Source organism: Lactuca sativa, chromosome 8, assembly GCF_002870075.4.
Source record: "Lactuca sativa cultivar Salinas chromosome 8, Lsat_Salinas_v11, whole genome shotgun sequence".
In the NCBI taxonomy this organism is placed as follows: Eukaryota; Viridiplantae; Streptophyta; class Magnoliopsida; order Asterales; family Asteraceae; genus Lactuca; species Lactuca sativa.
In genome coordinates this window covers 200,136,269-200,161,297 of record NC_056630.2, presented here as the reverse complement: position 1 = coordinate 200,161,297, position 25,029 = coordinate 200,136,269, and the positions used below count along the sequence as shown (strand labels likewise).

The following is a 25,029-nucleotide window of genomic DNA, read 5'->3' as shown; positions in this document are numbered from 1 at the left end:
CTATCTTGTCTAGCCCACATACACACAATGAATTACCACAATGTATATCCTTAGGGAACCCATAACCTCATCCAAAAGGGGCAGAAATACCAAAGTTCTATCGAACGACAAACCTCAATCATTAATAGAATACATCCTCATGATCGATCGAAACAAGATTCCATACTTGATTGAAACTGAACAGGTACCACCAATATGCAACCAACTCAAGAAGACTTTTAAAGTGATACAGAATGCCACCCAACCCAAGCCTGGTATGAACCAAAATTCCACACCGTCATTGAGGGTAAGCATACCCAACGACCAAAGGAATATGATAAGTTGACACATACATAGGACTTCAACTGCCACACTCAAAACCTTCAGAGAACCTTTGCTAAATGACAAATGATGCGAACGATAATCATGAAAACGTGGCATTAAATAGAATGAACCAAAACCCTTGCGAGGCTGAATGCACCAAATTCTGAAACTGATGCCTTGATCGATCTCTGCCCAAGTTAGACTATAATTAGAAATTCTTACACCCAACTGACAATTTCCCTCCGTCACAGATACTCGACCTGAGTAATCCCATGGGTTCCTTATTTATTCATTGGCACCCTCAAAAGGAATTAATATATGCAACGAGCTCATTGATCACCCACTTCCTGATGAGCGACGAGTCTCTTGCACACACGCATACTATCACCACCTATTATACACCTCTTCCTTGACCAAACCCTGGACTGAGATCCTACATACTCGCACCGCAGATCCCTAAAAACCATCTCTCAATACCATGAACCCGAACATATTGATGATCCTCCAAGCAGAATACCCAGTTCTCCCCCACTTAGGGTTCGAATTACCACCTACTAGTGTTAAAACCAACTATAACTCAAACCGGCTTAGCCAAGTACAACCGTTCCTGACCCCGGGAATGAATAATACACACTGTATGATCTTCTAGATAAGGATCAAAGAAATCCAAAGAGAATCCAAAATTTCAGCTGAAGATTGCCGAAATTCCTAATAATGACCACTTAACATTAAGGATCCCTTACAATAGCGTACACCAATACCGACTTATGATCCAAAATATACACTCCTTGCTTACAGTTCTAACCGCCAATCCGGTACCTGACCTACCTATCACCCAAGAACACAGACCCTTGATCACATCACCAATATCCATATCACATCAACCCACATGCACACTACCACACTGACAATCTGTCTCCAAACACCGCAACCAACAGTCCCCATACTGGGTTTACATCCCAACACTGAAATTCACAAGCCTGATCACTCCTCGTCCGAACCTGGAAGACTGAAAGGGAAAAATTATTGTATTGATAACGACATACCAAACCATCAATCAACCATTCTACTTCTATTTGCAATCCCCAAACCAATCATAACGGTCGATCCATCCTTGAGTCCCACGACTTGAATGCATGACCTTGAGCAAAAACACTCGAGACCTCAAAACCAGCAAGCTCATCTAGTTCTGCACCAACCAATCCAAACAAATTTCACCATTAGGTCGAATAATTACCAGATCCATCCCCACGCCTGAGCAACCATAACCAAACATCAACAAATATGGAGCTACCGCCACAAATAATGGTATCAAACCATGCTAATCTCCCCCGACCAGTCTTTAGAATCCCTAGAACTTTCCTTGTTTCGAGTGTGGATCCTGTGCTTCCAGTAGTACGGGCCCAATACTACCTTCCACACCTGTCCATACTTTCCTCAAGAATCATCTGGGGTGCTCTAAGACCTACTCATAATATTACTTCTGATACCTGCTCAATAGCGAACAATCACACTAAAATACTTCCTAGGCTCTCCTAGGATTCCATACCTCCCCTGCCATCAGCTGCTGAAGAACTCCTCATAATGTTAGTTAGCTACTTCGTGAACACAATCACATGTAATAAAGCTCAGATAATCCTTCAAGTAAAAGACTCATCCCTACAACAGTTGGACTCAGACAAGAGCTGCACAATAGTGTCAAACCCATCACTCTAAGATTATTCAACCTTTATTACATGTGACTTAACATATTCACTGAACAACTAACTTACATAACTTAAGAGTCCCACAAAGAACAAAGCAAGTAACATTCGAGCAGTGGAGTCGACTGGCACTAAAACACAATAAAATCAGATGGATCCTCATACGAAATGCTCGATCTCTATCTCCCAGCATCTCGGATACACACTAGCATACTCATACACTCTATCCTCACTCCTTAGAGGAAGGCTAAACATATTCCGACTACCGGCTGACCCCACATAACTCATCCTACCACCAATTGCCACATGGCCTTCCATTGGTGTCAGATAACTATCGCATGAACACTATCACATACTACACAACTTAAGCAATCTTAGGCTAAAAGATTCAATCCTACAATGGTTTGACTCAGAAAAGAGCTACGTTGCAGGCCCAAATCCCTTACCCTAAGGTCATTTAACTCATGTAGTATGTGACTTAGCGCATTCACTCAATAGTTAGTTCACACCTGAAACAGTCATACAACAATCAATAAGGTATTCTACAAGAGATAAGGCATCATACATCAGGAGCTTCTATCACATGATTCCTGAAGATCCCTATCCTATTACTAGCATGTTGTTCTAACAAAACAAAATATCAAATAACTATGTGGTAATTTGGGGTCTACATACCGACTTCGGTTGATCGTACACATCACATTCTCCTTGTTTATTTTGAAAAACATTTGAAAATCGTTTTTGAAAAGCTTTTTCCTTAGTTTAAGACTGGATTCACATGAGTGTTCCTCCAATTCACTCAAACCAAGGCTCTGATAACAACTTGAAACATCCGAAATTTTTTTAAAAATTTAAAACTTTTAAAAACAACCCTTTTGTCTAATAAAAGTGTTACAAAACCATTGTTTCAAAACATTATTTAAAATCAGATTCTCCCAAGATCCAATTAGTTGTAAAACCAAGGATGTGTACAGTCACACCTTCACATCGCCACAATCATCTGAAGCACATGAAACAATAAACTAAAATTGTAAGCATGAAGCTTAGTGAGTTCCCCCAAAATACCAACATGCAAACAAATATCACATATACAATAACAACATACCATGGGTACAATCAACCATCAGGTTGGAATAACCTAAGCCCTTATCCATCAGGTTGGAATGCCAACATACTATGGGTCAAATCAACCATCGGGTTAGGATAGCCCAGGCCCTCAATCATCAGGTTGAAATGCCAACATACTATGTGTCTAATCAACCATCGGGTTGGAATACACTAGGCCCTCAACCATCAGGTTGGAATGCCAACATACTATAGGTCCAATCAACATCAGGTTGGAATACCCTAGGCCCTCAACCATCAGGTTGGAATGTCCCGGTCTGTTGGCTTACATAAAAAAAGTAAAGCCTCAGCCACCAACGGAACATGTGCACATATAATAGATAAACATACAAATAACCAACCAGTAAACAAACAGACAGATCTTATAGATCACTAAGCATAGCCTCATCCTATCTAGCAGGATGTAGATCTAACAGATCAATACAGCACATAATCATACGATAAACCAAGATAACAATCCAAAGGGTCAGCCTTGGTGCCTTTGACCCAGAAGTATAGTGAGGAAAACTTACCTCATAGACTGAACATAACTGATGAGGACATACTCCGAATCTTAGCTCTCTAACTGATACCTGTCTCCACCAAGTGACCAATTCCATCAAAATCTCAAAATACCTAAAATACCCTTAAGGTCCAACCTGGTCAAAGTCAATGGCAAAGGTCAACAGTCCATGTTGACCCAACCCGAATTATTCCCCTTGGCCACATCGTGTTCCACCAGCATCCAAACAATTGGGAGAACCTCAACCAACACGCCGTGTTGACTTGAAAACATGCAATGTTCACCTAAGTTCTAACATCTTAATACATTCAGCTGCCTCTTCGACTCCATGATCTACAAAGCTCAGATCTAGACCAAGATGTGATTAAGAAGAACAATATTTCCAACTTTATCCATTGTTACTACCAAAAAGGTCCAAAACCCAAACCATAAAGCTTGATAATGCAAGGCTTAACCAATACACTCTTAATCCTTAAAGTCTGAAGTCCATCCTTTCCAGAAGTGATTCAAACGCCTAAACCATCCCAAAGGTTGGTGCTTTTTAGACATACATGTCCAAAGCATTGTCTTGAATCTATATTAGGATAAAATGAGGATTTATGTCCTAATCTTTATTCATGACATCAAAACTTGATTATAGACTAGATCCAAGACACTACTAAGTCTCCTTGACCTAGAGATTCATAAAATTGCAAACTTTATGAGATCTAACCATTACAACATTCAAGAACAAGAAGCAAAAGGGATAAAACCCAATATCTAACAACTTTGAATGCTAAAAATCAAGTCTTGGATACTTACAAAGGTCTAAAAGAGTGCCAAACTGAAGAATGTGGGCTTACTTGCTGGATCTTTGCTTCCTTCCTCCACCTTCTCCCGTTTTTAGCTTCATAAACAACAAACTAGCTCAAAAATAGGAAGGAAGGATGATTAGGGTTTCTTTCAGGGCTTGAGGGGCTGATGGGGGCTGAGGGTGAACAAACCCTAGCCTCCACATTTCTTTAAATAGGGAGCAAAACCCGGAAGATTAGGTTTTCATTCAAGCCATCAACACACCGTGTTCTAATAGGTAACACGCCGTGTTTCCCAAAATGAAACTCACGCCTCTTCTTATCTAGACACGTCGTGTTGGTGCCTTCAACACACCGTGTTCAATCCACAAAAGGTGATTTATACCCAAAGTTTCTCTATAAATTTCCAGGTGTTATAAAAAAACTAATAATTACAAAAATTTAGATATGTTCAAATCATAATAAAACGTGCAAATGGAGCCTTATTTTTTACACGTACCCCCATGCACTTTTTACAAATCGCCTCCGACATGAGTTGGCATAGGTCTTAATGCAACCTTCTATGTTCACTGATTGGCCAGTGGTCAACCTTTCTAGGAACCAACATAAGAAAACTCTATAATCCTTATCGTTAGACTGTTGTGGTACATATATGGTGTTCACAAGGGTTAGTGTGAAACACTTTAGGGATCTTACATCAGTGGGGTTATCAGACCAATAACTATCGTATATAGTGAGTGTTAATATCTGAAAATCCAAAACACCTAAAACCAGTGGCCATCCGATATATTAATGGGGATGTATGATGTACTACAGGTCGGAAATAATAAATAAACATATAACATTTTGTTATAAGTGACTACTATTAGGTAATGTAATTGAAACACAAGTATAATGTATTACAATTATAAGATGGGAAAAGGAATCCAACATCCATGTTACGCTAATACTTTACATCTGTCTTGAAAGTTACAAGTACAAATGTACACCAAACATCATTTAACCTTCACTCTAGAAGAAAGGAAATCCAAAGAATGATGTGATATTGATCAACACAGGTATATAATAAAGTAAGTTAACAAAAAGTTTCTTGTTTTATGATAACATACATACAGAACTTACATCACATTCCAACCATCCATTGTCAAAGATCCGATACATACACAACAAAAACTCCATCACCGGTTTAAGATGAGAAACTAATGAACAAAAATAGCGAATCATCTTGCTTCAGATATAGAATGTGAGTACTATCATCTAAACAACCATCTAACAATGGTGGGCGTAAATGTGTGACGTCTTTCATTTTTATTTGTATCCATGGACAATTCAACCATATTGAAAAATTTGTTGCTTGTTGTGTACGTCTAAGAGCCAATGGTGATGTTTGGTAATCTAACCGGGGAACCTTAACGATCTTTGGTGGCTCCGCGAATGTATGTGTAGGTACACTGTCTATGTATATGGTAGACATCTCAGCAGGTATATTATAATGTAATTGGTTATCATCGTGTAGGGTAGGTTGTTTTATGGGATTAACAGTGACACCCTACATAAAGATAAGATTAAATACAATTAAGTATTCAACAATACAACAAGGGTAAAACTCATACCTATTTAAATATGTACCTGAAACCCATATGACCAAAAGTCACCTTGTGATGTACCATGGCCCTCTAATCCTCTATGATAATATGGTATACATGGTAACCATGTTACCCTACAATAATGTAACAATTCCATACTATTAAATAATCAACGATGCAATAATGGGTATACCATAAAGTAAAAAAAATGTACCTCTAACCCCAGTGAGGTACCATAGTCCTATCCATTATCCTTATCATTGAGTGTACCATTCTCCTCTACAAAGGATCTACATGTAGCCCTAGCACAACCTCAATACGATACATGCGTATATCATGTGCTATTAGCTCCCTTTGACATTCCTGAAGTAACTTTTTCAACTCCATTATGATTTTTCCTTATCTATTGTGAGCCTAGTTTCTGATGGCCATCGTGGGTCTGATGGATATGAACTTTTACCAGCATCTTTTCATGCCTGCTTTTGTGGAGGCTCATAATTAGGCAACCGACCAAGTGATGGTGCCCAGGGATAGTGTGCCTTACATAAAGCATCACATTCAATCCATACGAAGCTATAAGATACACTAGGCATCACGTCTCGCATCATTATCAACTCTAACTTCTCTATAGGCTGATAAAATGTACTTTACCTTAAAAGCAAATAAAACCCCGCTTAAGTTTCATGTCAAATTCTAAGGTTATGGTTTTTTAACTTTGATACGATGAAGAAGTTGATGAAGCTTTCCAAATACCATCTTTAGCTGATTGTAAAATTGTTCCCAAATTATCCTCCCTCTACGATGTCTATGACAAAAAAACACACAATTACTTACATAAAAAGTTAGTAATGATATTTATAAATTAACGACATGATACATGTTAAATTCATCAAAGTTAGATATCAATCCTAATCATAGGTTGACGTGGAAAGCGGTCGTTGGACCCCCTATCCAATAGATATAGTAGACACTCATAGGCCACATCCTCTCCCGATCATTAAAAGATGTTTCAAATATATTTTTTACATGTTCCAGTTTCACCCACTCATTTGTCTTTATTGTAGAAAACAGATACGTAATCCGAAGGGATAACAGGAATCTAAGGCTATAAAAAAATCACCAATTTGGAAGATGTTGATAAGACAGAGTTCTTTCCTCCCAAAGGCCAACTCAAAACCACCAATATTAAAAATGATTTTCTGTACATCTCTTCTAAGATCTTCAACAACTTCTTTGTAGAATATGTAATATAAAAGAAAATGATCCCCTTCTACTTGGGCATAAATATCTAACAACCTATCAAAACATGTATGTTAGAAGATAACCTCACATGGGGTTCAGTTCTTGAGTTTAGCAGGAATATTCGCAACAGTGATAGTGACAGGTTTGCATGACATTGTAAGAGAAGCATTGAAAATTCGGTCATCATGTTGAAAAATGCAAAAATAAATCAATTCAATAAGACACTTAACATAATTCCGATCTGGTTATGGAGTTCCAGAACAGACTGTTCTAATCATTACAAACTTGTTTTTTATATTATGGGCATGTTCTTTAGGTTCTGTAATTATGCTAAAAGATATTATTGTTAACCTAACTACTTATAAAACCTTTTTGGCGGTTACTAAGACTAAATAAGTACCTACCCAAGGAACTTGCTATAAATTAATACAATAGCCGGGAACTGTTCTTCATGTTTCAAACATGTTATTCATGTTCCAAAATAATGTTTTCCAATTAAAAATATAAATTTAGAAAGTACAATTAAGGAACGAATAACTAACTCATAAATCCTCCAACTCATCAGAATTGGATGTCGTTTCTTCTTTGCCTACTTTGTCCGAAATATGAAGATATTTCGACATACATTCTGGAATCCCATATGTAGTGGGCATGCAATCCAGAACCCGATACAGAGTGGGAAATGCTTGATAACTCCACTTTGGAAAGAACCATTATGAAATACGTGGTCATTTTGAAAAAAAGATGGTTAGTTTATTCAAAATGTCTTAAACATTTGGTTAACTTACTCTACCTTCCCTGATATTAAAGTATTAAACACAACTATTTTACTATAAATAAACATACGATTTTGAACTAAATAAACATGAACAAAATCAATGGTCATCTCACATGTGTTGATGTGCTTAATTATAGTTTTGAATCATTTTTCAATATCCTTCTGTTGGGTTGAAAATATCGAGGTTAATGTTGGCATTTATAAAGATTATCTGGAAGATTTTTCATGAAGTATTTTATGTACTAGCGGTTCCTTAGTTTATTCCTCATAATGTATTTAACCACTATAAGTAGTCTTAATTTAATTATTTTAGGCTAAGCTTCCATAGGTTCCTAATACGGATCAATATCAGATTAGTTGAGCTTAACCCCAAATTTTCTTTGTATGTTCCATTCACAATCAATAATATACGAGAATTTATTACTTGCAACTTATAGTTTGATTCGTGATTCTGATTACTATTTCGAATATGGCATTTTGTATAGGAATCATCACCTTCATTATTTCAAAGCTGGTAATAAATAATCGATTACTATATTGAGTAAAAGGTAAAATATATTACTAAAATGTGACAAGAACAAGTAAATATGTTGCTATTTTCTGCAATTTGTTAACATGGTACAAATGTGATGGAATTTATAGGTTACCGATATGTAATATATATATATATATATATATATATATATATATATATATATATATATATATATATTAGTTTTAACCAACTAATTTTACTAACTATTACTCATAAGCCTATGTACCTAATAGTAGATAGAATATCACAAATAGTCGGGTATCAAACACAAGGAACATAATTATTAGCTAATTTTATCTACTAAAGTTAACTAAATAACAATTAATTAAAAGGGGTGTTTTTCTTTAGTTTTGAAAGTCTAGAAACATAAACATTCAATTAACACTTAAAAAGAAAACAATTAGCAACACAAGAATAACTAGGAAAACAAGAAATGATTTTCCCAAGATAATTAAGATACTGTCGTTTAGATTTGATATACTTGATTCTATGGTTGATTTAATGGAAGTGCAACGGATTAATGCTTTGTTGATTATCCATTCCTAAGGTAACTAGATTAATGTTCACTAACCTAATCCTTTAGCAAATAAGTTCATTCATATGGTGATCAAATAGATAAACTAACAAATACTAGTGTTTGGTTCAAGTATAAGATAACATACCAAATAATCACTTCATATATTAGCTCCTACATTTACTTACCCACTTTTCTATTTAACCCTAGGTTTTTGGTCAAAACACTAGTCCTAAAATTTTGCTAATCACAAGATTCAAGCCAATTAAGAATGATAAGTCATGTAAACTTAATTAAACTCAACAATAAACAGAAAAGTAGTCATCATAATTTTAAAGAGGTTCTTTAATAAGCTAACATACCAAATAATCAACTAGCATAATCCAATCCACAAAATCAACTCATAATAATGCAAGCAATCTGGTCTAAACGAAAGTTAGGGTGTTTAGCCTACAACTTCAACAAACAAACATGTAAAAACAGGATTCACTTTGATGGACATGATCAACACAAAGTAAAACAAGTAAATAGGAGTAATGTTGCCTTAAATCTCTTCAAAACCAAGCTAATAATCAAAATATGCACTCCACAGCTTCCAAAGAACGTCTCTGGCCTCCTATAGTTGATAATTGCTTCCAGCATAAGTTAGGTTTGAGAGAAAAGTGGATCTATATATAGTTTCCAAAAATGGGTGCACCACGGCGCGATAAATGGCCACCACGCCGTGGTTGGTGCAAAAATCGCATATCCGACAAGGCATAAAATCACCAGGATTTATCATTTTACCATGCCATGGTGAGAAGCAACACATCGTGGTTCTTCAGCTTTCCTTCTTCTTTTTGTCTTAGTCCAAATTCCTAGCTTCCAACTTCAAATTTGCTTCCTTTTTTATCCCGAGCATGTCTTTTACTACTACGACCCAAAATATAACAAATTAAGCATCTTTTGTCCTAATAATAAGTGTAGTTATGGCTAAAAATATTAAGATATGATTATATATATATATATATATATATATATATATATATATATATATATATGCACATATCAAAATCCTCCACACTTAACCTTTGCTTGCCCCCAAGAAAACTGATTTTTTTTAGTTACCAATATCGGACAAGACAATCCATTTTAATCCCAACCATTATCCCAAGACCGCATTAATGCATGTATTTTTGTCTATAGTCCTAAAAACTTCCAAATCCTAAATAATCACAATCCTTATGAACATTCCCTTGTTCAACCCAGGGAAGAAGTGTTTGGTGATGCTGATGTCGGGAAAGACAACTTGAAGAAGCTTCTGGAGAATGAGTTTGTGATGAACGATTTAGGAGTTGAAAAGAAGATAGCAATGATGGATATTCAGAGTTACAAAAGATCAGGATAGTTATACATTTCTCATTACTTTGGGAAAGTCTTACAGTCGTTCTATTGTGATCGGTACAAACTTGATGTTTCTTGTTTGGTGGTTCAAGGCAATCGGGGAAAAGCTCAATGGGAAGCGGACAAGTGGATCTTGCGACACTTGAAGGGAATGCTTGATGTTTTTCTAGTGTATAGTGCAAATGCATGACATATGGACTTGGTTGGATTGATGGACTTAGACTATGAAAGTGATATGAAAATAAGAAGATCATTGGCGGTTGTTATCATTCAAAGTATTATTTTGAAGGTAGAGAAACCTATCATGCTCTATGATAGGTTATGCATTCAAAAGTCTAGTGCCAAGGAGAATCCGGAAGACAAGGTGACAAGGTTGTTGCCCACGGAGAAGTTCAAGCTTTTCTTGGACTTGGTTGATGTTCGTAGGAGGTAGGTCCCTTTGGGACGAATGACATGAAGGGAGAGGAAGTTCTTGTTCGAGGTGCAGTTTAGAGGATGCTCAAGTCAAGGTGGAGATTGTTATATGTGACTCGAGAATTTGGATCATGTTCATGGAGCATTTGGAGCACTTGGAACTCTATGGAGCACTTAGGGTTCATGGAACATGTGACAAAGGAACAGATCATCTGAGAAGGGAATGGATCATCTGACAAAGGAACGGATCAAGTGCCAAAGGAATGAATCATAAAGAAGGGGATTTGGAGCATGCATAAGAGGTTTGGAGCACTTAGGAGTGATATGGAGCAACAAGGGGACCTTGTTGCACTATTTGTTGAAGAATTGGGCCAAGAAGGATGTTGTTGTGCCAAAGGAACTCCTTCTTGTGCCAAGCTACTCCCTCTTGCATCATGGAATATCCCTCTTGCGCCATGGGGTACTCCTGTTGCGCCATGGAGTATGTTGTTTTGCTCAGCATGGCCTTGTTGCCCCATGCATGTTATTGTTGCGCCAAGATGGTGATGTTGCTCCAACCTAGAAGTTCTTGTGCCACATTTGATGCTGCTTACGCCATCCATGTTCCTGTAGCACCATCATGGCACAAGATGGACCATCTTGGTCCTTTACGAGTCAAGTATGATATGAAGTCCTCTATGTTGCTCAAGATTGTTCAAGAATGCTCAGAAGTTGGTATTACTCAAGGATTACACCATTTTGTGCCACCATGATGGATGTTGGGCCATTAGTGTTCATGATGCACCACTTGTACATCATGATGCTCCACTATGGCACAAGGTGGTCCATCATGTGTGTTGTTGATGCTCATGGGTTGTATGACATGGAAGAATGTTCCAGAAGATGTTACATGGCAGAATATGATTGGTTGTCACCATTCATGGGCTTATGGGCTTGTAAGTCCCCAATCTGCTTGTGTATCAACTAGATCCAATTGATGGTGTGGAATCCCAATCAATTGGATGATGTCAGATCAAATAGAAGAGAAGGAGAAGAAGAATTAAGATGAATCTAATAATGTACTCAATAATATGAATGATGCTCCTTACAATAGATTCTCTCACACACACTATTCTTCTCTCTATATTTCTCTCTCTACAATATGCTCTCCTCTAGGCCACACACTTGGATGACTCCTCACCTTATATATATGAGCCATGGGCCACCAGCTGCACACGCATGTGCGGCCGTACACAGGGTGTGCGGCCGCACACAGCCACAAAATTACAGAAAAATATATTTTCCTAGAAAAGCAAAGTATAAACCAATATTTTTTACCTAACAATCTCCCCCTTGGTTTATAGCTTTCTTTTCTAATTGGCCCAACAAACTCCCCCTAAAAAGTAGCTGGTTTTTCTTGTTAATCTTCATTGGAAGCTTGGCTTCAGCATTAATCTTCAAATTTCTTCACAGCATCAAGATGAACATATGAATCTTCAATAAATGACTTCATCTTGAGCAATTGGGATTTCTGCAGAATTTGACATTGAACGCACATTGGGTGAGGAGGCTTCTTTTAGAGATTCATGAAAGATGGCGCTTTCAGCTTGAGAATCTTCAGAGAGAACATCAGAGAGAACTAATCTTCTAGAGCACTTTAGCAGGTTCAAGATAACAGCAGACTGATTGAGGAGGTTTAATTGCAATCTGTCACATAATCTTCAAGAACAGCTTCACCTTGCTTCTGGGTTAAAGGATTGAATGTTTAAAGAATAATCTTCATTTCTTGCTCCTTCGAATGTGAGTTCTTCGATGACCACGGATGAAGCCTTGACTCAGAAAATCTTCAATACCGTCTCCATGAGTCCTATCTATACCCAAAATCACTTTTCAAGACAAAACAAAACTAAAAGAAAACTTAGCACATAATATTTTTTGATTTTTTTATATTTTTTTGAAGAAATAAAACAGAAACAAAAATATTTTTGGATTTTCTGATTTTTCTGAACAAGAAATAACACTATTTTTGGATTTTTAATTTTCTGATTTTTGTTGATTTTTGATTTTTTTTAATTCCCCCCCTAAATTTGTGCATAGAGGAAAACTATGAACAAATTTAACAAAAACAAAAAAATATTTGGGATCAAAGTTGTGAGATAGCCTTAACTTGTTTATCAGTACCTTCACCTTTATGAATAGATGTGGTCAATTGCTGGTATTGTGGTCCACTTAAACACGAAAGATGTCGACAAACTTTTCTAAATAAACCATTTAGCTGACGACGACCACGGGTATTATTGTCCACTTAAATTAAGCAGCGAGATCTATAGGCAACCTCTTAAATGGTTCAATTTTTGTTGCACTAGAACGTGTTCCCCACTTCCCGATATACCCTGGTTATCAAGAACTTCCTAAGGACTCCTTACTTTAGGTGAGTAAACAATTATTAAGGACGAATACAAATTTAGAGATAGATGCATATGTTGTGTCCCATGTCGGATCTATTTCAATCACGCAGAGGGGACAACATATGACTAACAGAGATAGGGGATATAGAGATAGTAGGGTGCATATGTTGTGTCCCAGGTCGGATCTTCCGATCATGCAGAGGGGATAGCATATGGCTAACAGATAAAAAGAATTTCATAGATAAAGAGGTGCGTAGAAATAGAGTTGCATATGTTGCATTCCAGGTCAGATTTTCCGATCACGTAGAGGAAGCAACATATGACTGACAGATAGAAAGCAAGAAAATAATTTCCTACATACCTACTTTATCAGAACCCCCCAGTCGACCTATCAGAACCAAAATTAAGGACATAAGTTCGTACATCAAGGAAAATTCGAACCATTGTTCTAGATGCGTATTAATTTAGTGTATCCCGTAGGTTTCCGTGTTTATCTCACTGCTCAATCTACCCGAGCGTTGTATAGTCAGTCCAAACAATCATATCTAAATCCACACTATCAAATCCTTCGTGCTTAATTATTTGATCTCTCAACTATAAATAGGGATGCCTGCTTAGTTATTTGGGGTCTTGTGTCGTGTATCTTGTATCCTTAGTGAGTAGGACAAATCTCGGGTGAATTGTACTTGTAACCTTTGTTTGAGAACTTTGAAATAAAGAATATTCACTTCATGCCTATGGACGTAGGTCACCTTGACTGAACCACGTAAATACTTTGTCTTTGTATGCTTATAGTTTTTTTTGTTATCCGCATTACTTCCAAACAAGGTCATCAAAACTTGGCAAGTGGCATCAAATTGGTTCTTAGTCTTGACAAGTATCGCCTGTTTTTCCCACACACACACACACACACATATATATATATATATATATATATATATATATGTGTGTGTGTGTGTGTGTGTGTGTGTGTGTGTGTGTGTGTGTGTGTGTGTGTGTGCGCGCGCGCGCGCGTGTATGTATGTGTGTGTTTTAAATACTAACTATCGTTTCCAAGTTACCATGATTATTATTTTAATGTAATTATAATTTAATAGAATTTTTTATATAATGTTATTTATTGTTAATGTTAATTAATTTAAAATCTAAGCCTTTAAATATTTTTTATTTACAAATAAAACTATTTTTAATCTTTTAAATAACAAATAACTTATTTTATGATTATTATATGCATGAACAATTCTTTGCAAAGTTTCCATGAACTTTTTTTTTAAACGATGTGCTTTTGTTTTGCTAAAACCTCACATATTTAATATGAATTTAGAATAACAACGTTGCTTCTTTTATTATTACACATAAACACTATTTCATAAAGTATCTTATGATCTAGTGAAGTATAATCGAGAGGAAAAATATCATGATGCTTGAAAAATAAGTATAAGTTATATTTTGTATCGGTGTTGATTATCATAATTTAAAGAAAATTAAAAACGTTAATGGAGTTCTATCTCTATACAAAAATTATTAATGTACTTAGAAAATTATGACAAATAGTAGAAATAATGTATACAACAAAAACATACCACAATCTTATATCAAACAAATTGTAAAAATTAATTAAAAGTATATCATCCTTTTCTTTTGGCTCTAAGTGTATAATCAAAAATATTTTCGTGAAATTTAAAGAAAATATAAACAAAACAAAAGAGAAAATAATAAACAAATATACTATATTATATGGATATCAACGGTGGAAACAAACACTTACATATACAATATGTTAAGTTACTTATAATAATCTTTTACTTTGTAATTCCATATATATTTACCTTCTTTTACATTTTCAGGGATTCTAGATAACAAAAACAAAAGGAGAAGATAAGAAAGTATTATATAGCCAAAATATTTTGATTAACTAATGAATTAATTAGCATAAGTTGAAAAGTTGTAGAGTTTACGTAGTAAAAATATTTGAATTAATCTAACCGATAAATATCATAGATGAAAAGTTGTGGGGATTTCAACAGAATATCGTTTAAGATAGATGATTTATCTTGAACCATATTGATTTAAATGGTCTTCTTTATAAGATTTATAAAGATAAGGATCTTACGTTCATTGTATTTTATTCAGAACACAAGGCTTTCCCATTTAAATACTTAAGCTCCAAGTTATTTGATATTCTTCTATTTTTCTACTTATCTTTACTTATCCCGTCTTCCTTCCTCTTCCTCTGTTTTCTTTATGTTGTTACCTTGGTGTACAAGGTGAAAGGGCGTGAAGTAGGTTCCACAATTACCTATAGTATCAGAGTTCAACCAGTTTAGTATACAACCCCTCTACCAACAAATGGATTCCAGAAGAAGGATGGAACATCTTCACTACATTACATTATCGTATCATGTAGCAACCACTTCGTAATGGGACATAAAGATGAAAGTCTTTATGTAGGTACACGATATTTACGAAATTGTGGAACCTAAGAACCATCAAAAAGTAGTATATGTCAAGAAAAACAAGACAATGTTGGCATCCATATACCAAGGAATCTTGGACGATGTTTTTTTTGTCAATCATGGAGAAGAAAACAACAACATAAGCATGATATAAACTTTAGGTCATGTATCTAGGAGCAAATAGGGTGAAGGATGCAAAAGTAAAAGTCGTGAAGGTTAAAATCGAAGTCCTAACCATCAAGGAGACATAATCGATCGATGACCTTGTGCTCAGTACAAACAATGTTATTAGCCACAATCGTGCTCTACGGAATGCAATGGAAGAACAATATATGGTCAAGAAGTTCTTCAGGCAACCCCGACAAGGTTCTTGCAAATTTCCTCGGCTATCGAACATTTTGTGAATCTCGAACTAATGACAGTGGAGGAATTGATCAGTCAGTTGAAGGTCAATGAAGAAAGGATTCAAGCGTCTAATGAAGTTGATGAAAACAAGTTACTTTTAACACACTAGGAATGGGTAGAAAAGATTAAGAAAAAGAGAAAAACTCCAAAGTCTTGAATAAGTTATATTGTGGTAACAATAATAGCTTATGGGGGCAATGAAGAGGTGGTAATCAAAGTCAACGAGGTAGACACCATGACACATGTTCTAATCATCCTCGTGATGGAGACAGGCGGACCTCTGGCCAAGATAAAAGTAACATTAAATGTTATAATTTTCAAGATTACGGGAACTACACAACTGAGTGCAAGAAATCATGAAAAGAATAAAGAATGACAAAAACCATGAAGCTCACTTCGTCAAAGACAAGGATAACAATAAACTTGTGATGTTATTGGCTACATGCAATATGATAGAAGAAAAATAATAAGTATTCATAAACAAGCACAAAGTAACACCTAAACTAAGATCAACCAGAGATGAATTAAGCCAAAGCAATGTTTGGTACCTAGACAATGGAGTTCATAATAACATGACAAATTAAAGGGGAATTTTTCAAAATCTCGACTAATCAGTCCAAGAAGTTGTGTAGTTTATAGATGGTTCAATGGTACATATCAAAGGAAAGGGATCGATTCTCTTTCAACGTAACAATGGTGAGCAAAGACTATTGCAATATGTTTATTATATACTTAGGTTATGCACAAATATCATCAAGTTAGGTCAACTTTCAACAAAAAGTGACAAGATTATGATATTAGGTTTGTTCCTTTTGATACATGACAAGGATGGAAAGATCCTAATGAAGCTAAAGCAATCTCCTAATCGTCTCTATGAGATAACTTTGGATACATGACAAGGATGGAAAGATACTAACAAAGCTTTTGAACCATCTTGGCTTTAGCATGCCCGCCTTGGGTATGTAAAACTGCTAGCACTTAAGATGATTCGGATAAAGAAATCATAAATGGGTTAACCGATATGGAAAACTATACTAAGATCTGCGAAGGATGCTTCATTAACAAGAAAACTCATACCTCTTTCCCATCCAAAACATAATATAAAGCTTCTAAAAAGTTATAGATTGTTCATGGTGATTTGTGTGGTCCATTCACGCCCCCTACACAATGTATAAACATCTGTTTTTTCTTCCTCATAGACAACTATACACGAGTGATGTGGGTATATTTGCTATAACCGAAGAATGAAGCTTTTGTCACTTTCAAAGGGTTTCGTACCCTTGTCAAGAATGAAACATGGAAGAAACTAAAAACATTACATACATATCGTTTGGGGAGTTATGATCAAACCAATTCAATACTTATTGCACTGAAACTTGTTTAAAACTTCAATTTACGACTCCATATTTCCCACGACAAAATGGGGTGGTAGAAAGAAGAAACTAAACTGTTATTGAGATGGCTAGATGCATTTAAAAAGAGATGATTGTACCATATTTATTGTGGGGTGAAGCGGTACACCATGTAGTGTAAATACTTATTCGTGTAACAACTAACGCCTTGAACAATGTAACACCCTACGAAGCCTGGAAGAAAACCCAATGTTGAACACCTAAGGTGTATTAAACGTGCAAATTCTACCATGAGTCATCAAAATAAGCTATAAGATCGAAGTATAAAGCTTTTCAACATTGGGACTAAAATGGGCAACAAGGCTTACATGTTACTTGATCCAGAAACCGAAAAAATCTATACCGGTAGAGATGTGGTATTTGAAGAGGATTTTTTTGAACAACTATACTTCAATTAAAACAACTAAAAGTTGGAATTACATGGTACAATACAATGGGTTTTCAACCGAAGAGATCCAAATCAAATTCCTACCCCATTTCGCTCTACTCCTAATCCATAAAAAAGGCCAAAGCCTTGACATCATAGGCTAAAGCTAAGGGACTCTTTAGATGACTTGTTGGGGGTAAACGCTACTATAAAAGTGGGAAGTAGGTATTTAGACACCTTGGAAGCGATATCTAGAGCTTTTTTATGGACTATATGGAATTATAGGAATGACGTGATCTTCAACACCAATACTATAGAGTGTTGAACTGACACAGTAAAGTAAGCTCAACATTACGAATTCAAGTACTTTTGTGCTTATTAAAAATCCACCATATGTTAATGATTAGGTTGAAATAAACTCGATCCCACTTGTCATCTATAGTAACAATAACGATGACTAAGAACAATTATCTCATTTTTCAGAACCAAGCCACTATGAATCAAATGACTTGTTATCCACCATATTGCAAACCATAAATCTAGAAATTCATGTCCAACAACCTCTAATACTAAAGCTCTTATACAACTCAGAACTATATATATATATATATATATATATATATATATATATATATATATATATATATATATATATATAGTGAAGCGATGTTACTTCTAGATGATGGTGAACCTAAGTCACTCACCACAGTTCAACACAATGAGAATTGGTTAAAAGCAATGAAGAGTGAGCTTGAAGCAATCGAGAAAAATAAGACCTAGAAGATTGTCAACTTTCCGCGAAACCCATTGGATTAAAATGGTCAACAAAGTGAAAAGAGATCCTGATGGTAATCTAGTAAAGTACAAGGCGAGACTTGTGGCAAAAAGTTATGGGCAAAAAACCAGTGTAGACTACAAAGAAGTGCTTGCGCCCGTTGCATGAATTCAAATACTATGAATATTTCATGCTCTCGTTAGTAAAAATAGATATAAAATACATCATGTTGATGTTATCGGCTTCTTGAATGGAGACATTCATGAAGAAATTTTTGTTTCTCAACCTGATGGCTTCGTGAATAAGCAACCCCCCCCCCCCCCCCCCAGTTTACAAGCTATCAAAAGATCTCTATGGCATTCAACAAGCACTAGGAGCATGTAACTCTCAAGTAGACAGATGCTTAAAAGGTATTGGATTTCTTAAATGCCCACAAGATTATGCTGTTTAAGTAATTAAGAAAAACTAATCAACAAAATATGAGAATGGAGAGTTAGTAATCCTACCTGATATAAAAGTGTTATGGCTGCTTTTGATGGGTTTTAGCCATAAGAACTTTCCTATGTGCGCATGCAAAACCCTAATGCTTGGATCTAGGCTTTCTAATTAAACATGATTTGAATCCAAGACTTCTAATAGCTAATTAGGTTAAATAACAACATTGAAACAAATCTAGAACCATACCTTTGAATTCCTTGTTGATCTTGTAGTCTTGGAGCTTCTAGAGTCACAAATGTCACTCCTCTAATTGCTTACAAACACCAATAGCAAGGAAGATAATTTTAGGAGAGAGGAGAGGGGAGGAAATCGGCCAGAGTTCTCTTACTTTTTTTGAGATGCCGATTTCCCTTACCCATGGGGTCTATTTATACTTGTAGACTCCTTAAGGGTTACAGTCTAAACCCTAATTGGATAATCTTCTCTTAAGGCTATCCAAATCCTTTCCTTAGATAATCCCTTGGACGATTTTGAAGCTATCTAGCTTCTAGAATCCGTCCCTTGTATATCTATAAGGATTTATAGTCTAAAGCTTAACTTTCAAACAATTGACAGTTTATACCCCTTTATTTAATTAATCTCTTTAAGTCACCAAATTAATTCCAATTAATTCTATGACTTATATTAATCAAATAACTATACATTATTCTTTATAATATTTACTCTCTCTTAATAAATCATCCCATCAAGTTGCTATGGTGAAGGCAACCCAAAAGGACCATGCACAACCGGGTCAAATACTTGCCTATTATAGTTGAAGCCTTAGACACTATTCCAACAGTCTCCCACTTGGATAAGTCTAGTAACTATACAAGTACAATTCGGTTTGCAATCGTAGCTCTCAAAGATGCTGTCAAACTCTGATCTAATCAATCTTGTCCTTTAGATAAGGGATCGTACAGTCCTCTGTTAGATATCATGCTGACAATCCTATGGAATGGTTAGTCAAACATTTATGTTTCTCGATCTTCGATTTATTTGACATAGAACTTAATCGAACAAATCAATTCAGTTCTGACCGGGCCCAGCACATAAGTCAAATCAAATCATCGAGCGGCCAAGATATCGCTTTTACCTTCTTTGATAAAAGTTACAGATAAACTTCGACTTATATGCATTTACTTATTCATTAACCAACTATACACAACAATGTGTTTTATAACACCGAGTTACTGATGCGTTTTCGCATTATCAATGTACAATCAATTAATAGATAACAAACCATATATCTAGGTTTTAAGACTATATGATATTATCGTCTTGCGATCACCTTTTATATCGTATTCCATAAAGTGATTCCAGCAAGCGCGGGTTTGTTCCAATGCTCAAAACTAGTTCATAAGCACTCATGAACGTTGCAGCAACCCTTTGCTATGTCTAACACCATTTAGACATCTACACACCAATTCATGACAATCTTCATTCATATCTACTTCCAACATATGAACGATTGTGGACAATTTGAACAATTCGATTATTCCTAATAAACTCGATTATTCTGGAAGTCAAAACATGCAAAGTGAAACAATAGTTAAACAATTAACATAAGATAGTAACATTACTCATAAATAAAACTCCTTTATTTAATCATCAAATGTTAATTACATTTATCCATTACACGTTTCTAATACTATCTAATCTATGCTAATATCATCCTTCAGCCCAATACTCCTAGCATGCTGCAAGTGCTTAACCCTACTCAGTCCCTTCGTAAGCGGATCTGCTGGGTTATCTTCTGATGATATCCTCTTAACTATGAGTTGTCCTTCTTCTACACGATGTCTAATGAAGTGATATTTTCTGTCGATATGTATTGATCTACCATGATCCCTCGGTTCCTTGGTCAAGGCAACCGCACCTTCGTTATCACAGAAAATCTCCATGGGCTCCTTTATGGCAGGTACAACTCCAAGATCACCGATGAAGTTCTTTAGCCATATTGCCTCCTTCGACGCTTCGCTCGCTGCAATGTACTCTGATTCGCACGTTGAATCAGCTACAGTCTCCTGCTTGGAACTCTTCCATGTCACTGCTCCTCCATTTAGGGTAAAGACCCAGCCCGACTGCGAACGGTAGTTGTCCCTGTCAGTCTGAAAACTGGCGTCACTATACCCTCGCACCTTCAAGTCATCACTACCTCCGAGGACTAAGAACCATTCCTTCATCCTCCGAAGGTACTTAAGGATGTTCTTCACCGCAATCCAATGTGCTTTGCCAGGGTTCCCTTGATATCTGCTAACCATGCTCAAAGCAAAGGCTACATCAGGGCGAGTACAAGTCATAGCGTACATGATTGAGCCAACTGCGGAAGCGTATGGTACTCGGCTCATTTCTGCTATTTCAGCTTCGGTACTTAGACTTTGAGTCTTACTCAATTTGGCATTACTTTCTATCGGTAGTTCTCCGTTCTTTGAGTTTTCCATACTAAATCGTTTTAGTACCTTCTCTAAGTAAGTATTCTGACTAAGTCCAATTAGTCTCTTACTTCTTTCTCTTACTATCCTTATTCCCAAAATGTAAGAAGCCTCTCCGAGGTCCTTTATAGCGAAGCACTTCCCGAGCCAGGACTTAACCTCCTGCAGAGTCGGGATGTCGTTTCCTATGAGTAATATGTCATCGACATATAGAACGAGAAAGCTTACTATACTCCCACTGGCTTTGACATATACACATGATTCGTCTTCGCTTCGTACAAATCCAAACTCTTTGACTTTCTCATCGAAGCAAAGATTCCATCTGTGAGACGCTTGCTTAAGTCCATAAATGGACTTCTCGAGCTTACACACTCTATTTGGATGCTTCGGATCCACAAACCCCTCTGGCTGAGCCATGTAAACATCCTCAGCCAACTTTCCGTTAAGGAAAGCGGTCTTGACATCCATTTGCCAAATCTCATAATCATAAAATGCAGCAATAGCTAACATCACTCTAATAGATTTAATCTTCGCAACTGGTGAGAAGGTCTCATCATAGTCAACTCCGGGAGTTTGAGTAAAGCCCTTCGCAACCAATCGCGCTTTATATGTGTGTACTTTACCATCCACATCGGTCTTCTTCTTGAAGATCCATTTGCACCCAACGGTCTTACGTCCGGGCACATGATCAACCAAATTCCAAACTTGGTTATCATACATGGATTGTATCTCGCTATCCATTGCCTCTTTCCATTTCGCAGACTCCAGGCCTGCCATGGCTTCCTTATAGCTATTAGGTTCATCAAGATTTACTAGTGTACCATCACTAATATATGTGTCCCCTTCAGTAGTAATATGAAAACCATAAAACTGGGGATGAACTCTAACTCTATCGGAACGTCTAAGAGGTAAGGACTCGTCAATCGGTTTGACCGGAGTTTCCTCCTCGGGTTGAGTGCCAGCGGTAGAGGTTCCTTCATCTATCGACTCTTGAGTCTCTTCAAGTTCGATTTGCCTCCCACTGTCTCCTTGGCCTATGAGTTCTCGCTCTCGGAAAACTCCTCTCCTCGCAACGAAGACAACGTTGTCCTTCGGTCTATAGAAGAGATATCCAAAGGATGTATACGGGTAGCCGATGAAAATACATCGCTCACTTCGAGGTTCAAGCTTGTCGTGAGTATCTCGTCTTACGAAAGCCTCGCAACCCCAAACCTTGATATGTGCCAACGAGGGAGCTTTCCCTGTCCACATCTCGTGAGGTGTTTTGGCAACCTTCTTAGTAGGGACTCGGTTAAGGATATGGGAGGCAGTCTCTAAGGCATACCCCCAAAAAGAGATAGGTAGTGAAGCACGACTCATCATAGAGCGAACCATATCCAATAAGGTTCGATTACGCCTTTCTGCCACACCATTCAACCGCGGTGTCCTAGGAGGCGTAAATTGCGAAACTATTCCACACTCCTTGAGATAATCGTGGAATTCAAGACTTAGGTACTCTCCTCCTCGATCGGATCGAAGCATCTTGATTTTCCTGCCCAATTGATTCTCCACTTCATTCTTGAACTCTTTGAACTTTTCAAAGGTTTCTGACTTTTGCTTGATTAAGTAGATATACCCATATCTACTATAATCATCGGTAAAAGTCACGTAGAAGCGGTTCCCATCCTTCGTGGTTGATCTAAATGGTCCACATACATCGGTATGTATTAGGTCCAATAGACCCTCACCCCTTTCACGAGTACTCGTGAAGGGTGACTTAGTCATCTTTCCAAGTAAACAAGACTCGCATGTGTCATCTTCCCTAAGGTCGAATGACTCCAACACTCCATCCTTTTGGAGTTGGGCTATGCATTTCTTGTTGACATGTCCAAGACGACAATGCCACAAGGATGCTTTATCCATACTAGTGGAAGAATCAATATTCAAAACATCATTTCCTAAGTTATCAACAATCATAACAGTTTCATATATTCCATTACATGGTATAGCTTCAAAGTAAAAGACACCATTTAGATAAGCCAAAATAGAACCATTCTCATTATTAAAAGAAAATCTAAATCCTTGTCTATATAAACCATGAAATGAAATGATGTTTCTAGCCATTTCTGGCGAATAACAACAATTGTTCAAATCTAAAACTAAATTATTCCTAAGCACTAAAGAATACACTCCAATCTTGGTCACAGGCGACGATCTTCTGTTCCCCATGATTAGATTGATCCTTCCTTGCTCCACATCCTTACTTCTTCTTAGTCCCTGCACATTAGAACAAATGTGGTAACCACAACCGGTATCAAGAACCCAAGAAATAACATGATTAGAATCGTTAGATTTGATTGTGTATATACCTGCGAAAGATGGATTGATCTTTCCTTCTTTGATTGCTTGCAGGTAATCTGGGCAGCTTCTCTTCCAATGTCCTATCTTGTGGTAGTGGTGGCACTCTGCCTCCTTCGGGTTAGGGCAGGGCTTAGCGGGATCAACTTTGGTCACACTAGAAGAGGCACCATCTCGGGCTTTAACCTTGCGATGGTTCTTGGACGAGGCCTTCCTCTTCTTTCCCTTTCCTTGACAGATAGCCAAGACAGGAGTAGTAGGCGGATTGGGAGTTGGTGCAACAGACTTGTCTTTGAAGTTGCTCTCATCGACCCTCAAGAGACCTTGGAGTTTGCTTAGGGTGACCTCCTCTTTGTTCATGTGGTAGGTCATCCTAAATTGGTTGTACATCGGAGGCAATGAGTGAAGCACCATGTCGATCGCCAAGTCTTCTCCAAAGTCAACATTTAACTTGCGAAGGCGGTCGACATACCTTTGCATCTTTTGTAGGTGCACGGTAAGAGATTCTCCATGACCCATCTTAGCGGAAATCATGTTAGTGAAAATCTCATAATGCTCTTGTCTCGCGTTTTGGTGGTATCTCTCCAATAAGTCTTGGTGCATCTCGTACGGGTACATGTCCTCGTAGGACTTTTGGAATTCGGAGTTCATTGTCACGATCATGATGCAATGCACTTTCGTTGCATCATGCTCGTGAGTTTCGAAAGCGGTGATTTCGGCAGGAGTAGCGATTTCGGGGTTGATTTTCTCGAGCTTCTCATCGAGGACATACTCCTTATCCTCATAGCGAGCAATGGTGCGAATGTATCTTATCCATTCGCTAAAGTTCGTTCCATCGAAGGTGACCTTTTGGCAAAGGCTCATCAACGTGAAAGAACTTGCAGCAGCGTTGTTAGCGTTTGACATCTACAAATAGAAAGGACAAAGATAGATTAGAACAAGAATCCCTAATTATCACCCAATAAGAAAAATTAGGGCTAGGATCCAACAATAACATTTACATACTAGAAAAGGGATTTCGTAATCTAACATGCAAATAAATTGAAGGTAAGTGAATGGCGATTCACTAATTCTCCATCACAAAACTTAAACTATTAGTCCT

At 36.9% G+C, this 25,029-nt stretch overlaps 1 protein-coding gene across 4 annotated transcripts in view; it reads left to right on the top strand.

Moving 5' to 3' along the window:
- LOC111904645 (G-type lectin S-receptor-like serine/threonine-protein kinase At4g03230) overlaps positions 1-25,029 on the top strand; it is a 40,970-nt gene that overhangs the window by 4,258 nt on the left and 11,683 nt on the right. The window contains exon 2 of one of the 4 annotated variants that reach the window (XM_052766071.1): positions 23,982-24,423. The exons of the other annotated variants lie outside the window; for them this stretch is intronic. The gene's annotated coding sequence lies outside the window, so the exon portion shown is untranslated. The remainder of the gene's footprint in view (positions 1-23,981; positions 24,424-25,029) is intronic. 4 annotated transcript variants of the gene reach the window in all.